The sequence below is a fragment of the Sapajus apella genome, unplaced genomic scaffold (genome assembly GCF_009761245.1).
Source record: "Sapajus apella isolate SASKATOON/1434 unplaced genomic scaffold, GSC_monkey_1.0 scaffold26, whole genome shotgun sequence".
Taxonomy (NCBI): Eukaryota; Metazoa; Chordata; class Mammalia; order Primates; family Cebidae; genus Sapajus; species Sapajus apella.
In genome coordinates this window covers 15,261,404-15,268,780 of record NW_022436966.1, presented here as the reverse complement: position 1 = coordinate 15,268,780, position 7,377 = coordinate 15,261,404, and the positions used below count along the sequence as shown (strand labels likewise).

Sequence of the window (7,377 nt, the reverse complement as noted above, 5' to 3'; positions counted from 1 at the left end):
ATGTGCAAAAATCACAAGCATTCCTATACACCAATAACAGACTTAAAGAGAGCCAAATCAAGAACAAACTGCCATTCACAATTGCTACAAAGAGAATAAAATACTTAGGAATACAACTAACAAGAAACGTAAAGGACCTCTTCAAGGAGAATTACAAACCACTGCTCAAAGAAATAAGAGAGGACACAAACAGATGGAGAAACATTCCATGTTCATGGTTAGGAAGAATCAATGTTGTGAAAATGGCCACACTGCCCAAAGTAATTTACAGATTCATCGCTAACCCTATCAAGCCACTAAAGACCTTCTTCACAGAACTGAAAAAAACCACCTTAAACTTCATATGGAACCAAAAGAGAGCCTGCATAGCCAAGTCAATTCTAAACAAAAAGAACAAAGTGGGAGGCATCACACTACCGGACTTCAAACTATACTATAAGGCTGCAGTATCAAAACAGCATGGTACTGGTACCAAAACAGAGATATAGACCAATGGAACAGAACAGAGGCCTCAGACGCAAGGTCACACATCTACAACCACCCGATCTTTGACAAACCTGACAAAAACGAGCAATGGGGAAAGGATTTCCTGTTTAATAAATGGTGTTGGGAAAACTGGCTAGCCATGTGCAGAAAGCAGAAACTGGACCCCTTCCTGACACCTTACACTAAAATTAACTCCAGATGGATTAAAGACTTAAACATGAGACCTAACACCATAAAAATCCTAGAAGAGAATCTAGGCAAAACCATTCAGGACATAGGCATAGGCAAAGACTTCATGACCAAAACACCAAAAGCATTGCCAACAAAAGCCAAAATAGACAAATGGGACCTAATCAAACTACACAGCTTCTGCACAGCAAAAGAAACAGTCATTAGAGTGAAACAGCAACCAACAGAATGGGAAAAAATTTTTGCAGTCTACCCATCTGACAAAGGGCTGATATCCAGAATCTACAAAGAACTAAAACAGATTTACAAGAAAAAAGCAAATAAGCCCATTCAAAAGTGGGTGAAGGATATGAACAGACACTTTACAAAAGAAGACACACATGAGGCCAACAAATATGTGAAAAAATGCTCATCATCACTGGTCATTGAGAAATGCAAATCAAAACCGTATTGAGATACCATCTCACACTAGTTAAAATGGCGATCATTAAAAAACCTGGAGACAGCAGATACTGGAGAGGATGTGGAGAAATAGGAACATTTTTACACTGTTGGTGGGAGTGTAAATTAGTTCAACCATTGTGGAAGACAATGTGGTGATTCCTCAAGGACCTAGAAATAGAAATTCCATTTGACCCAGCAATCCCATTACTGGGTAATATCCAAAGGATTATAAATCGTTCTACTATAAGAACACGTGCACATGGATGTTCATTGCAGCACAGTTTACAATAGCAAAGACCTGGAACCAACCCAAATGCCCATCAATGATAGACTGGACAGGGAAAATGTGGCACATATACACCGCGGAATATTCTGTGGCCATCAAAAATGATGAGTTCGTGTCCTTTGTAGGGACATGGATGAACCTGGAAACCATCATTCTCAGCAAACTGACACAAGAACAGAATATCAAACACCACATATTCTCACTCATAGGTGGGTGTTGAACAATGAGAACACATGGACACAGGGATGGGAGCATCACACACTGGGGTCTGTTGGGGGGAAATAGGGGAGGGACAGTGGGAGTTGGGGAGTTGGGGAGAGATAGCATGGGGAGAAATACTGCCATGTGTGTACCTATGCAACAATCTTGCATGTTCTTCACATGTACTCCAAAACCTAAAATGCAATAAAAAAGTAAAATTAAAAAAAAGAAGATATTCAGCTTTCAGACATCAGTCAAGGATCAACCTATTTTGCAAGCAGGGCTTTCTCTAAGGATAAGCTGTCTCAGGCCTGCTTTTCTCTACACAGTCTTAACTTTATTTATTTATTTAGAAAAAATACTTTGTAGGTAAAATCTTTCTCTGGGAGGCTCAGAATTCCTACTTATATCTATTTTTGTGATGTGTACAATAGCTCAACGAATCTCCCATTGATGAGCACTTGGGTTCTTTCTCACTTTTGCTTTTGTAAATGGTTCTCTAGTAAATAGTCTTCTGAATATGTCTTTTCATATTTTTCCTGAATATCCTTGGGATAGATTCCTAGTAATTAGTGTTCTGGGTCAAAGGGTAAATGATTATGTAGTTTTGTTAGACACTGCCAAATTTTCTTCCATGGGGGTTGTACCATTTTGTAGTATCACCAGCAATATATAAGAGGGCCTATTTCCATATAGCCTTGCCAACAGTTGTCAAACTTTTGGATTTTTGCCAACATGATAGGGGAGAAGTAATAACTCAGTGTAATTTTAATTGGCATTTCTCTTATGGATAAATTTGAACATCTTTTCCTATTTTTAAGGACCAAGCAAATGCAAGTACAAAATATATAAAAAGTATGATCTCTTATTAAGAAGTAAATTTATTCCAACTAGAGTGTTGACTAATATGAAACAGATTATAATACATAATTATATCAAATTTAAATATGTTTACTCAAAATAGTCTAAAAAGCATTTGTCAACATGTCATTCAACACCTATTCCTTAGGATTTTTTTGCTTTAAAATCTGGATTTCTATATAACAAATTCTCCTTATATATTTACCTCTTTACCTCTCAATAAGATGAAAGGAAAAGAGCTGCAAAATAATAATTATCTAACAGTACTGTCAAATTATGAAGTGGGCCATCAAAGAAGCGGTACATTTTAGGATTTTCTGAAAGGTATGATAAAACTATGATTAAAATTGCAAAGAAGCACATCAGTTCCAAGGGCTGAAATTTAACGACAAAGAAAGGACAACTTCCTGAGAGGTTTTTACTTCTTGAAAGATATATATGTATATATCCCCAAAAGTCTCTGTATTTGAATCTCTATGTTCAAAGCAGCTGAGACCAATAGCTAGTGGAGAAAAAAAATTAGTTGAAAATTTTTCTTCTTTAAGAAAGAGCCCGGCGGGGCGTGGTGGCTCACGCCTGTAATCCTAGCACTTTGGGAGGCACAGGCGGGCGGATCAGAAGGTCAAGAGATAGAGACCATGCTGATCAACATGGTGAAATTCCGTCTCTCCTAAAAATACAAAAGTTAGCTGGCCCTGGTGGTGCACACCTGCAGTCCCAGCTATTCAGGAGGCTGAGACAGGAGAATCGTTTGAACCTGAGAGGCAGAGGATGCAGTGAGCCGAGATTACACCAGGGCACTCCACCCAGCCTAGCAACAAAGTGACACTCCGTCTCAAAAAAAAAAAAAAAAAAAAGCCTATTTTAGTTCTGGGAGGGCTTATGTGAGAAAGAAACGTTTAAGCACCTGAAACTGAAAGATGAGGAGGGAGACAAGCAAGATACCAAAAACACAGTGTAGGGTGAAAGGTGGGGAGGTGGACTTGTTCCAGAAAATGAGTGTCATGTGCAAAGTCTCTGAGGAAGAAGTTAGCTCAATGTTTGCTGCAGAATAAAGAATGTTGAGTAAGATAACAGAAACAAGTTAACATTTTATTCTAAGCAAAATATGGAAAGGTATATATAGGTTTTATATTTATTTAAAGCGATTCTGCTGTGAAGAAAATGGATCAAAAGAAAAACTGATAGAGCTTTAATCATAAAGAAATATTTTTTAATATCTTTCTTTCCAAATTGTCAAAACAAGTGGGAACTTGACAATTAAACAAGATTTAATTGATCACAAAAGTCTGACAGATTAAAATGTTGGTAATTCTAGAACCAACTAACATAAAATACTCATACTTTTAAGGTATATAAGGGAATATTTTTCACAAATTGTCTGCATACCAAGATGTATAGTAAAATCCCATTAAATTAAAAAAGGCAGACAGGCCATATTCTCTTATTACAGTGCAAAGAACAAAAAATTAAATATAAAACTATAAATGTAATCTCTTAAAAATAGAAAAAAAAACTTTAAACAATTAGCTGAAAGTACAGACTCTTTAGAACTCAGTGAAAATTTGAACACATAAACTGTGAGATAAAGGCAAAGCCACTTCAGAGAAAAATTCATAGGAATATATATATTTAATTATTAAATAGAAACATTAAAAAATTAAGGAAACAGCCAACTGTGAAACTAGAAAACAAAGGAAATCAAAAAGTAGGTAGTAAAAAGAATTAATGAAGATAAAAGCAGAAAATAATAAATTACAAAAACATATTGAAAATACAACAACCAACGCTTACTTGATAAATAATACCATCAAACAATATAAAAGCTATTTATATACACACTCAGAAACTAAAAAATTATGTAATTATAATGAAAGAATTGATCATTTCAGGTTTGAGAGATCAGGTAGGCTATAAAATTGATAAAGATCATTTAAACGATATAGCTTTTAAGATACATTAAACAATTATACAGAATATCATAATTATAGAGATTAAATGTTGTTATGTTTCATAATTATCTACAAAATTATTTCATCATATTTTAGACCATAGACAACCCCTAACATTTTTAAAGTAAAATTTGTGAAAACGATATTCTGTAATCACAATGAAGAAACATATACTGTTACCATGAAATTAATAACAAAGATATATTTAATACCAAGGTATTCCTATCAGTGACTGAGGTGAAACACACACCAAGTCAACCATGCTCCAAACACATAAAAATGCTAAACAAAGTCAGAAAGGCAGTAAATTTCTTAGAAGCAAAAGTAAGTGCCAAAAAACAAGGAAATACTCTATATGCCCTTTATATTAGTTTTCTTTTTTAAAAATGTTTTTTCATATATCACTTATTGACTTTCCATTATTGTAGGTAAAGATTTAAGTTTATACACCCTTCATATTAGTTTTCTATTACTGCCTTAACAAATTACCACAAACTTTGTGGTTTCAAATAATACAAATATATTATCTTGAAGTTTTTGGCTCTGACCCCTGCCTTCCTCCATCTCTATTTTTTTAATTTCAATTTTATTTTAGTTGTGTGGGGTATACATACATGTTTGTTGCAAGGGAATATTTTATGGTTTGGTCTTCTATTGATCCAGACACCCAGACGGCAAACAGCATATAGCAGGAAGCTTGTCGGGCCTTGTCCTCTTCCCTCCTTCCTTTTGGAGTTCCTACCAGCTGTCCGCAACCACGTACTTAAGATTTGGCCCCTACTTATAAGTGAAAACATGATATATTTGGTTTTCTTTTCTTTTTTTTTTTTTAACTTTTATTTTCAGTTCAGTTGGGTACATGTGCAAATGTGTTACATGGGTAAGCTGCATGTCACTGGGGTTTGATATGTAAATGATTTCTTCATAATCATTAATGAGCAGTAATGAGTAATATCAATAGTAATATCAATAATATCGTAGTAATATCAATACTATGCTCAGTAATGAGCATAGTATTGATAGGTGGCTTTTGATCCTCACCCTTCACCTTTAGGTAGGCTCCAGTGCCTATTGTTCCCCTGTTTGTGTCCACATGCACTCAATGTTTAGCCCCCACTTATAAGTGAGAGTATGTGGCATTTGGTTTTCTGTTTCTGTGATAATTCACTAAGGATAGTGACCTCCGGCTACATTCATGTTGCTGCAAAGGACATGATTTCATTCTTTTGTGGCTGTATAGTATTCCATGGTGTATATGTGCCACATTTCTTTATTCAGTCCACTGTTCAGCATCTAGGTTGATTTTACGTCTTTATTATTGTGAATAATGTTGTCATGAACATGCAAGCGCATGTGCCTTTTTTGGTAGAATGATTTCTATTCCTTTGGGTATATATTCAGTAACAGAATTGCTGGGTCAAATGGTAGTTCTGTTTTAAGTTATTTGAGAAATCTCAAAACTACTTTCCACAGTGGTGGAGCTAATTTACATTTCCACCAGCCGTGTGTAAGTATTCCCTTTGCTCTGTAACCTCGTGAATGTCTGTTATTTTCTGACTTTTTAGCAATAGCCATTCTGACTAGCAGAGAATTTTTTCATGTTTGCTGGCTACTTGTATGTCTTTCTGTGAGAAGTATCTTTCATGTCATTTACCCACTTTTGATAGGGTTATTTGTTTTTGCTTATAAATTTGAGTTCTGTATACATTTCTTATTGTTTCTGGATATTAGATCTTTGTTGCTTGCGTAGTTTGCAAATATTTTCTTCCATACTGTAGGTTGTCTATTTACGCTGTTGAAAGTTTTCTTTGCTGTGTAGAAGCTCTTTAGTTCAATTAGGTCCCATGTATCTACTTTTGTTTTCATTGCAATTGCCTTTGGAGACTTTGTCATGAAATATTTGCCAGACCTATATCCACAAGGGTATGTACTAGATTGTCTTCTGAAATGTTTGTAGTTTTAGGTCTTATAATTAAATCTTTAATTCCTCTCCAGTTGATTTTGTATATGGTGAAAGAAAGGGGATCAATTTCAATCTTCTGTACATGGCTAGTCAGTTTTCCCCGTTTGACTTTGTCAAAAAAAAAAAAAAAGGATCAGTTTCAAGCTTTTTACTTTGTCAAAAAGGGGGAAAGAAAGGGATCTGTTTCAATCTTCTATACATAGTGAGTTTTCTCAGTTTGACTTTGTCAAAGTTCAGATGGTTTTAGGCGTGTGACTTTATCTCTTGGTTCTCTAACCTGCTCCATTGGTCTATGTGTCTGTTTTTGTGCCATTACCTGCTGTTTTGGTTACTGTACCCTTGTAGTATAGTTTGAAGTCAGGTAGTGTGATGCCTCGGGCTTTGTTCTTTTAATTTAAGATTGCTTTGGTGATTCAGGTTTTTTGTTTGTTTCCAAATGAATTATAGGATCATTTTCTTCTAATTCTGTGAAAAATAACATTGGCAGTTTGATAGGAACAGTATTAAACCTGTAAATTGCTTTGGGTATTATGGCCATTTTAACAATATTGACTCTTACTATCCATAAGCGTAGAATGTTGTTTCATTTATTCGTGTAGTCTCTGATTTCATTTAGCAGTGTTTTGTAGTTCTCATTGTAGAGATCTTTCATATTCCTGGTTAGCTATATTCCTGGGTATTTTTTCTTTTTGCGGATTTTGTGAATGAGATTGTGTTTTAGATTTGGCTCTCATCTTGACATGGTTGGTATATAGAAATACTACTGATTTTTGTACATTAATTCTACGTCCTGAAACTTTACTGAAGTTGTTTATCGTTCTAGGAGCCTTTGAATAGAGTCTATGATGTTTTCTACATATAGACTCATATCACCTGCAAAGAGAGATAGTTTGATTTGCACTCTTACTGTTTGGATGCCTTTTTCTTTCTTTCTTTCTTTCTTTCTTTCTTTCTTTCTTTCTTTCTTTCTTTCTTTCTTTCTTTCTCTTTTTTTC

At 34.9% G+C, this 7,377-nt stretch overlaps 1 long non-coding RNA gene across 1 annotated transcript in view; it reads right to left on the bottom strand.

Moving 5' to 3' along the window:
- The window catches only part of LOC116560603, a 20,956-nt gene extending 19,306 nt beyond the window's left edge, over window positions 1-1,650 (bottom strand). The window contains exon 1 of the long non-coding RNA XR_004273041.1: window positions 1,637-1,650. This is a non-coding gene — a long non-coding RNA (uncharacterized LOC116560603). The remainder of the gene's footprint in view (window positions 1-1,636) is intronic.
- Between the last annotated feature and the right edge of the window lie 5,727 nt (window positions 1,651-7,377).